Genomic DNA, 10,663 nt, shown 5'->3' on the forward strand with positions numbered 1-10,663 from the left:
TATATGGGCTTAATCACATAGATTTGTGTGCTTTTTAGACTTACAAATACGCAGGCTCCCAATGTGAAATGAACACGGAGAAATATATGCAGAACTACTGACATCTTTCTGGTAAGTTCCCTTTTCTCACATTACTGAATTGTGGCAACACCGTTGTAATCCTTCCCTTTTATTCTGGAAATGAGAGTGCTAATTGCACCGTAGCCCCGTGGAATCTAGGGTACTTGTAATTATATCCAGTTACCAAGGAACACAGTAATTTCAAACCTATTACCCACAGGTATCATTTATGTTTATTGCCCTCTTTGCACAGCCACCACTTTTGCTCTGAATTCCAAGTGGCAGGATGCTTCGGTGAGGTACCTGTGTGATGGAGAGAGGAAGGTGGGAGTGAGGGAGGAGGGAGTGAGGAAGGTGGGAGTGAGGGAAACAGGAAGGAGCCAGGGAGGATAGAAAGTTGGTATGTTCCTTCTCAGGAGCCTTGGGTCTGACTTCTATTAGAGAAGGTTTGTCCAGGCCATTTTCAAGTGGGAAAAGGACCTTTTGGTTTGGGATTATGTTTCTTAGGACAGTTTGGAGAGGGAACTCAAAATATAAGGGTTTGATGTTTGAAACTTGATATCGTGGCACTTGCCTCGATGTGCCACAAGTACCTACATCAAGAGTGAACTAATTCTTGATCATGCCTTATCCGGGCATATGAATTAATAATCCTGCCATTTTAGAATGGCAGCTTGAAAAAATTAAACCTGAGTGGTGTTGTTTTCATGTGAAAAAAGAAAATAACTATGCCAGTGTTTTCATCACTTTGATTTGAACAATATACTCTAAAAATTCTAACTTCGTGGAAGCTGTCAGTCGTCCTTTCACATTCCAAAAGAGTGATAGATGGGTGTTTTCCTCTCCTGTGGTCACTGTTGGAGTTGATTTGCAATGCTACAGTTTTAAAAGGAAGACCAAGTCTCAGACTCATGAATAGTAATAGTGAATGGGTACTGAACGAATAAGTCAAGTATCACTTAGCCATAGTAATTACTCAGAAAAATAACATTATTGGCCCTGTTTATAAAGAAGGAGACTAAGCCTCTCAGAGGTTAAGTAACATGTGCACAAGATCATTTAGCAAGAGAGCTGGACAGTCACCGTTTGACAGCTCATTCAAGCTCCAAAGCTGGTCTTTCTACTATACTATCATGCCACTTACCCCATCTGCCTTGAGGTCTATTTCTATTGGCTTCTAGTTGTGTAATGTGTCCAACACACAGAATTGGCTCAGGATGTTAGAATTACAAAAAAAAAAATAATAATAATAATAATCCCTCCCTAAATTTATCTTCATTAGAGAAGATAGAGATTCAGGGTACTATAAAGCCTACACTATTAGTGGTTGTTGTCTGTAGGTTCCTTTACCCTGTGTAACAACCTCTTGAAAAAGTATGAAGGGTATATTTTTACCCCAAACTGGGCAGTTGGTCTTATTCATCATCCCTGGCTTTCTCTAGGTCAGTACAAACTGGAAAAAAAAAAGAAAGAAAAAAAGAAAAAGAAAAAGAGCAAAGGAGAAGATAAAAACTTGGAACTTCTAAAATTGATCCAGAAGTCTACTACTGGATTCAAATATGGGATGGAGCTCTATCTTTTTGCTTGATCAATCAATTAGTTAAAGATTACACATTCTTTCTGTTTTTCATAACATTGCATATGTCATTTTTCTTGTTGATTTTCACTTTTCTTTATAATAGGATTTTTAGTAATAACTCATTTTTTTAATATTTAAATAAAGAAACCAGTGCACTTTTCAAATGGTCCACTTGGTTTCTCAAAATAGGGTATTAGAAAAATAAATCTAATATATTTTAATAGAGAAAAAAATCTAACATAAATGCCTACATATACATACTGTCTGGGATCCACTGAGGTGCAGTAAAAAATGTTAAATCTACAGAGGCTGGTTAAAAATGCTTTCATTCAAAAAAACTATTGCATGTATAATTTGTTTAGCAATGGAAATAATAGTACTAAAATTATGTCTTGATTTTTTTTTTTTTTTTCTGAATGAGATTATGTAAAGATTATAAACCCATGAAAGTGCCTCTGGTTTACCCATGGAGTGCTGGGAGTCCTAGCAGGTCATCCACTGGGACTTGAATCACAGGCATTTTGAAAGTAGGGCTTGACACTCCATGGTGGATTTCATGGATGCCAAATCACCAGGCAGAGGGCAAGTCCTTCACATTGAGAGAGCTGCATTTATTCCTGGTCAGGTCACAGATGCAAATCAGCCGACAAATGTCTCATTATCCCCTGGGGTAAATTAACCTGAATCTCCCAAGAGGATATGTCCCTATTTTTCTGAAAAGGCTATTACTGAAATTAGTCAATAAAAGCAGCTATGTCTCTGTTACTTAAAAATCTGCCAATGTGGAGAGGAATTACTTTACTCAGAGTAGGAAAACTTGAATTCCAGAAACTTAGTTCTAGAACTTGGTATGCCTCCGTGGCAAAGCCACTTTATACCTCTAGACATTGTTGCTTCATCCACAGGGTGATAATTATACCCTGTGTCCCAAAAGCCTCAGACAAAATTAGATAAAGGAATGAGGCCTAGAAGTCGTATATTTCAAACTTCACCTGGAAAAAGACATATTTACCTAATACTTCTAAGTGTGCTTTTTGTCCCTCTCTATAGTAGTATAGCATATAGTATAGCATACTCCATGAATTTATACCAACTCCCTTGAGTTTAATTAATTGATCAATTAATTTATTATTCTGCTTTGGATGTTTCGTTCCTTCCAAGCAAAGCTGATTTGGATCTATAACACTTCGATTCCAAATGTCTAAAAAAAATTGATTTGTAAGGTGTTTCAGTTTTTATTGTGTTATGAAAGCTCTTTTACCCAATCCATTCCCTCTGCCCTCATTTCGCAAAGCTACATACCTCTACGGCACATTTGGAATTCCACAAATTTTCGATAATAATTTTGAAATCATGAGGAATTCTAAATACTAATAGCTTGGGGTGGGATGTTCAGTGTTTATGTCCACAGGGTACCTAGTCTTTTCCAGCTCATTACGTTTCGTTTTAATTAATCCTGGCACAACTTTATAAAGAAGGTGCCTTCTGGTTTTACGTTAAAGCATGCAGCCTAGGATTTATTTTTTTGGTTGTTTTGTTTTTCCTAGTCCATGACATTTGTCTCTGTGATCCATTCTAGTCCACAACATATGAGCAAAGTGAGAAAAGGAGAAATTAGTTGCTTAGTTGAATTTCATAAGAAGCATGCTTTAAAACACCATCATTTCCAATACCTTCACCATCAAATCAAATAAGCCGCATGCAATAAAATGAACACCCAAGTTATAGAAAGCTGGTTCCATTTCTAATAGTCTACACTCACAGGGCACAGCAGGGGCGGGAGGGGGGTGGTGGGAAAAAAATAACAATTATAATTTGTGTAGAGGTCATAATCTCCAAGTATTATCTCACTCAATTTTTATAGTACTTTTATAAGATAGGGTATAATATATACATTTTAAAGATGAGAAAATTGTGATTCAGAGGAGTTTTAAATAACTTGCTTAACTATTCAAAGACTAAATAAAGAGACCAAATATGAACCCGAATACCCTGATTTCAACTCTGAAAATGAACACGTATCCACACAAACACAAAATTAGCTGGAGAGCAGAATAACGAAAATCATTTGACCTGTATTTGATCAAAAGAAAAAATACAACATAAAATGCTTTAATATAAAGAGCATAAAATGCTCTCAAGTTCTCAAGTCCATGTTCCATGGTCTTTTTAAGGAGACTTTCTCAAATCAGTAGAAGAGCATCAGTTATGATTCTCTAAAATCTCCAGGGATCTCCAAGAAGTTCTCAGTAAATGCTTTCTAGATTGTCAGAAGACCATGCTCTTTATTTCACCTCCTCTTGCATTCCCTTTCCTACATAATGTCCTCTTTAGTTTACTGCATGTACAGGCAGGTCACGATGCTTGTTCTCCTGCTGGAAGTGCATGGAAATCTTGAATAACACAGCAGACACTACAGGTAGGCAACCACAAGTACAGTGCAATGGTTTTCTTTGCATTATTTAATGTCACAATGTAGCTTTTAATAGGTATCTCCATTTTCACTTCATTGGAAGCAGAAACTATTATTTTCAAATTTCTTGGAAGCTCTTCTGGCCCTATTTGCCTTCCATCGTCTGTTATCAGCAATAGTCAAACATCCACTGTACACCACTCTGATATGTTTTCTGAGCTCCCCTAACATCATAGCAACCCCCTACAAAGAGCTTCTCTTTCATCACAAAGGGCCAATGCCCAAGAGAGATTCCCTTGTACTTGACATGTTAGGAGTATGTGAAAAGAAAAGGCTGGAAATGAGTTTGTAGCATAAAAGTGTGCAGACAAATGCAAAAACTAGAGGACATAAGTTGTTTATCGTTAAGGTCAAGAAAAAAAATACCTATGACTGTAGCAAACGATGTTTGTGTAAGAAAACAATTACAAAGAAATGTGCACCACTAAAGGAATTTAATACTTTGAAACAGTATTGGTATCTAGAAAATGAAGCTGTGTTTTAAGAGTACCAATTGATATAGTATAAAGTAGAATAAGTTACACTCAAAAAAAGTTTTCATGATCTTTTAATGAAATACTTGTGGAATCTTTTTTTTTTTTTTTTTTTTTTTGTGGAAAAATTTGAAGAGTAAGTAGCATATCATGAACTCTGGCTTGAGTTCTGATAAATCTGTTATGAATGACATCCCCCATGCTGTCCATGGCAGATCCCTCTGACTGGGTAGGGCCAAAAAACTCAGAGGATGTCCTCATCTTGACGAAAAGTGGAACTCATGTCTCCTTCTTAGACCTGGAGTTCTCACTATTTATGCATGCTTCTTCCAGATAACCAATGGGACCAGAGTTATCAGTGAGAGCAAGAGCTCAGTCCAGTGCTCTGATAAAGTCTGGATGTAGGGGAAGGCCAGAAAGGACGAGCAGAAGGAAGGCTCTGAAAAGCCCATTCTAGTTTCACTGAAACTCTAATGAGGGATTCCAGAAGCTCTCACATTTTAATTAAGCTTTCTACAAATCAACAAAGGGAGAACATTTGGCCAGTATTTTATTTTCCAGTCTATTTCTTCAGGGAATATACCTAGAAACTATTTCTGAGGGTGAGCTTTTATATATCTGAAGGATGCAATTTGATTATGAACAGGCAGGAACTTGTAGAGTATCCATTTTCATTATACCTGTCTCTGAAACACCTACCAAGGATCTCATAAAACTTTACAAAACATTATCTAACTGAATTATCAGTCATCTGGTAATTCAATCTTTCAAGTCAACATTTCTCAGGGAAGGCTAATGATTTTATTAAACTTATAAAAACAAATTCCTTTCCAATTTCTTCTGCTAGCCACCTAGCCAACTTCTATCACCCTATAGACACACACGCACACACACGCGCACGTGCACACATATGTACACACAAAAACACACAGAGTTCTCCATATGTGTTCCAAGTTCATCATCTGTAAAATGTAGATAATAATAAAGTATATGGTTGCAGGATTAGTAGTAATGTATGTGTTGGGAGCTCCAACAAATAGGATGGACTTCCCGCTCTAAATTTGGGTTAGATGGTAAGACAGATGATGCCACACGTACAGCAAGGAAGTATGAAAGGGTTTACTTTTCACTTAATGTGGCATTCTGGAGAGAACAGAACAGGCTCCTAAGCAGGTTCAAAATGGTTTCAGAGAACAGAGGGTTTTCTGAACGTTAGGGAGTGGGGCTGAAGTGAGGGTTCCCTTCCCTTGCACAGGCTAAGCCTTGCATGGTTTGAATATCCTGCTGGTGTCAAAGGAGGGAGCACCCAAGGCTTTCATAACAGCTTGTCAAGATGTGAGACAGAGGGTACAGGGGAGTGGTAGGGCTTGAAAGCTGTTGGCAATCAAACATCAAAAATGCAGGCAGACTATTGAAGCATATAAAGAATTTAGCATAGTGCACCTGGTAGATGTCCAGTAAGTGCCAGCTTTTGTTCTTAACACAATTATCATGCCCATGTCTGTGCTTCCTGCTGCCTGGCTGGCATGATGAGAAAATAATTTTAGGACATGGATCTAAAAGGAAATCAGTATGAATAGGACATAATTTGAAAGAGTGGTAGTGTGACCCAAATATTATACCACAATGACAGCTTAGAGTGCTACATTTAACCTAAGTATAAAATTTAGTGGACTTGGATTCACTATACCTGAATTTAAATCTCAGCTCTATTCCTTAAAAGTGGTATGATTCTCAAGAGTGGCTTACATGCTCTCAAACTTACCAGCTCAATGCAAGTGATGCCATCACTTCCACTGGATTGTTATGAACAATGACAGGAAGCTAATACAGGTACTGGCACGTAGCAAAACTTCCTAATACTTATTATATGCTCAGCAAATAACAGTTGAATATGATTCTGAATATAACTCACCTAGACAATTTCTCTCAAGCTAGTACCCTGTACTAAAATATAAGGATAATAATGCTTACCTTATGTATCGTGTAGGGGTGTGATAGGAATTAAAATAAACAGATTATGTATCTGATGGTATTTTCTAAATGGAAATATGTATATTAATGTAAGACAACACATCACCTATCACATGGTATCAAAAAGAAAATACTGAAGACAACCACTAGAATTTTGACAGCACTAAAATACATACCATCCTCTCATGGTCCCAACTTCAATGAAGAATTCTTAAACCAGGTTAACTTTTCTAATCATATTACAGTCAAACATCCTCCGAAGCCCTGGTGATTTCAAAGAGGGCCAAGTTAGACCCATTTTTCTGGGGTTGGGAGCAATCCCAGATATTCACCCCCTCTCAGCCAACAGTCCTCATCTGTTGGTTCCAGTTGATATTTGAGATAACCTGCTCCCAGTAACTATCCATTTTAGATCCTGACTTCAGAAAAGACTCAAAAGCTTGAAAAAACTCACTGTCTTTCCATCACAGAGAATGATCAAATAAAAAGAAAGACCGAAGAGTTGTACTGAAAAGCAGGACACATAGAGGAAAAAAAGATCTAAGTGGACAAGGGTGAGAAAGGTGCTCTTGGAAAACAAATAAGAATGGTGAACAGGCCTGAAGAACATCTACCACACTGGAAGGATTCATGCAAAGGTGTCAAGATTATTAGTCAATACTCTGAGAGGGGCCACAACACAGCCATTTCCTCTTTCTTTCTTCTGTATCTCTTGTCTTCATGCCTATCTAACGCTAAAGCTTCATTTCTGAGATACTCATGCCAGATATAGGCTGCCTTCTAGAATCCTAACTCTAATCTCTATCATAGGACAATTGAGGCTGATGGGAGCAATTTATACATGGTCTCTGTTATCTACTCTGCCTACATTCAGAGCGTTGGTGGTCAGTGTTCCACAAGGATGTGAAACACAGTGGAAAACTATCACATCTTCACTGTTGTACCATAAAGTAAGCAAATCTTTACTTTGCTGGGAACTTTCTATCTCTGCTTTTTTTACTATGCCAACCGGTGCATTCAGCCAAGCATCCTGGCAGACACATGCTTACTGATCCAAAGTGCTTAAGGAAAGTAACTACTTGGAATATGTATCATTTTATTTAATTGTAAGAGGAAGATGTATTTATTCACACTCATTCAATCTTAGTATTTGGGAAACCCATAAGTTGTGTCATATAACATGGAAACTTAATACCGAAACTCTTGTCATCTCATTATACAATGTCCTTGGCCTTAACTCACCAAGCTCTATCTTTATTTAAGGGTGAACCACATTCTGGTATTTTGTATTCACTGTCTTGTCTTGTCTTACAAAAATCAGTTAACGTTGAAAATGTCCTTAATTATTTGGATACATTCTGCTTTCTGAAATGGAGAAATTTCTTTGAGGGATGAACCAACAATGGTTCTTCTGTATTTTCCCCCAAGCACCAGTTATGGTTTCATTGTCTAGGTAGTCAAGAAATAATGTCATTAGACTTATTAAAGCACCGACTGAAGAGCTCTTTGCATTTTATAGAAGTTAAATAGCATTCACATTTCAACAAGGCCTTGTTCCTCTGCAAATTATTGATTTAGAATCACAATTTACAATAGTAGAGCTCACCTGCCAAAACAACTTCAAATTAAATAGTAACTTTTGTAATGGTATTTTGGAACCATATCTGCGAAATGCAACTGACACTGGCATAGAGTAGAAATGGTTTCGACAAGGCAAGAAAAGTCATATTGACTGACGGGAGCGTGCTCTGTTGCCTTGACAAACAAGCAAGAATTCAGCCTCAATCTGTTGGAGTCTCAAGGCTCACAAACCTGCCAGATTGCCATCTTTGTGCTGAATGCAAAATAATCACAGTAGCTAAAAATGATAAATTGTGGATGGCTGGGGTGGGAAGCAACACATTTAATCAATCTCTCCTTTTCACTCTGCAGGTTCTAACCATGAAACCTGTATTCCTGCTAGGAGAGAATAGTTTCCATTCTCAGCTTCTCGAGGTAAGAGGGTCTCATTCCTCTATCCCTGAGTAATCCTACCCTTGGCTTTTCTCCACAATCTACATTTAGGTTTCTGGTTGATGATATTAATTTTAAAGGCATCCGTGACTCCCATGGGTCTATAAAGTACCACTTTTTTTTTTTAAGCTTTTTAATTGGTGAGACCCTTCCCAGTCTGGCTTCCCCATCACCATCATTGCTGTCGTCTGAAGTATTGATGCTTAGACAGGGTGTCAGGTCCTGTGCTAAGGATCTTATCTTGTGGGGTTGCTCTGGAGATAAATGAAAAGGGCATTAAATGTATGAAGCCCAATATAAATTCAAGTATTCAAGGTTTTATTCCTGGAAAAGTAGACTCATTTTTAATTCTCTCATTTAACGTGTCAAATCAAACAGCTATGATTTAATCATCATTTTTTGAATAGTTACTTTTCCTCTTACATTTACCATTACATAAAGGACAAAGGAATAAATCTCATATAAAAGTTAATCATAAAACTATTCAAATGACCAGTTTCAATATGTTTTTTCCCCTCTTTTTCTCTATTACTCTCATTCTAAATTTTCTTTCCTCTTTCCCTCCATCTAAATTTACACACACACACACACACACACACACGCACAATTTATTGTCTCCTAATTGGTCATTTATAAACATTTATCACTGTCACATTAAAGTTCAATATGTCACAAAAGGAACTTATGCTTTCTTGAAAAAAATCACAAACTCTTTCTACTTCCTTATGGCTGCTGACTCCCATGATACACATCAAGCTATTACTAGGGTATACTATAGCCCTGGGATCAGGGTACACTCTCAAGGTTAATTACCTTCTTCTGGAACCACACCTTGGAGCAATATGGAACAGAATTCTTCAATCCAGATTGTTACATCATCTACTCTCCTCCCAGAGATCAATCTATTTCTGAACTGATTCAGGAACTTGGGGTTTAGGGATCTTGAAGGAAGAACTGTTATTTTTGTACCATAACTTAATCTACCCATACCACGATTACTTCTTCACACATTTATAGCATACCTCTGCCCATTTTTCTAATACTGTCTATGTAGAACACACAAGACAATTTTGTGGCAGGTTATTCAGAATGTATCTTCTAAAAAGCTATTTTTTTTCTTTTGTAAGCAATTCTAAACTACTCTTTCTTTTCAGAGTTCTGTTTCAAATATTTACCTTGTAATTCATTTTTTTCCTTATATTCCATTTATCTTCATATATCCCTATTGTCTCTCATGTTTGTATGATTATCTACCACAAATGGAAATAATTTCTTTAAAAAGCATGTTGGTCTTCTATCTCAAATGGAGAAACAATAGATGCTTCTTTATTACAGCATTGCAGAAATATACAACTGGGAGAGACATCAAGGTACTCAGGTATATATTGATTAATAACAGCTGAAAGTAATAGGTGGGAATATACTAGTAATGTTCAAACTGGTTGCCACGATTTTTTCAGCTCAAGGTAAATTGCTAGCATTTCGGAGGGTTGGGGACATAAATGCAGGAGTGGCAGCACTTTCTGACTTCTTCTAGGATATTTGCTACAGAGAAAAAAAGGTAACCACACACCCAGAAATCTCAATGTTTAAAAGAGCACTGTTTAATACTACAAAGCTGTAGGAATCAAAACAATGTGGTACCAGAATAAAAATAGACACATTAGACAATGGAACAGATTAGAGAGCCCAGAAATAATCCCACAACTTTACAGCGAATTAATCAATGGCCACAGAGGCAAGAATATACAATGGGGAAAAGACAATCTCTTCAGTAAATGGTGCTGGAAAACCGGATAGCTAAATGCAAAGAAATGAAACTGGACCACGTTCTTACACCATACACAAAAATAAACTCAAAATGGATTAAAGATCTAAATGTAAGACCTGAAACCATAGAATTCCTGGAAGGAAACATAGGCAGTAATTTCTCTGACATCAACCTTAGCAGCATTTTCCTAGATACATCTTCTTTGTGAAGAAAGAAAAGCAAAAATAAACTATTGAGACTATACCAAAAAGTTTTACACAACAAAGGAAACCAACAACAAAACAGAAACCTAAGGAATGGGAGAAGATATTTGCGAATTA

At 37.0% G+C, this 10,663-nt stretch overlaps 1 long non-coding RNA gene across 3 annotated transcripts in view; it reads right to left on the bottom strand.

The window, feature by feature from the left end:
• LOC112677931 (uncharacterized) overlaps nucleotides 1-9,428 on the bottom strand; it is a 191,981-nt gene extending 182,553 nt beyond the window's left edge. Inside the window, exon 1 of one of the 3 annotated variants that reach the window (XR_003147290.3) lies at nucleotides 6,736-6,949. This is a non-coding gene — a long non-coding RNA (uncharacterized LOC112677931). Of the gene's footprint in view, nucleotides 1-6,735; nucleotides 6,950-9,385 lie in introns of those variants that run through there. The other 2 variants (XR_007408017.1, XR_007408016.1) reach the window with 2 other exon arrangements.
• Between the last annotated feature and the right edge of the window lie 1,235 nt (nucleotides 9,429-10,663).

Source organism: Canis lupus, chromosome 33, assembly GCF_003254725.2.
Source record: "Canis lupus dingo isolate Sandy chromosome 33, ASM325472v2, whole genome shotgun sequence".
Lineage (NCBI taxonomy): Eukaryota > Metazoa > Chordata > Mammalia > Carnivora > Canidae > Canis > Canis lupus.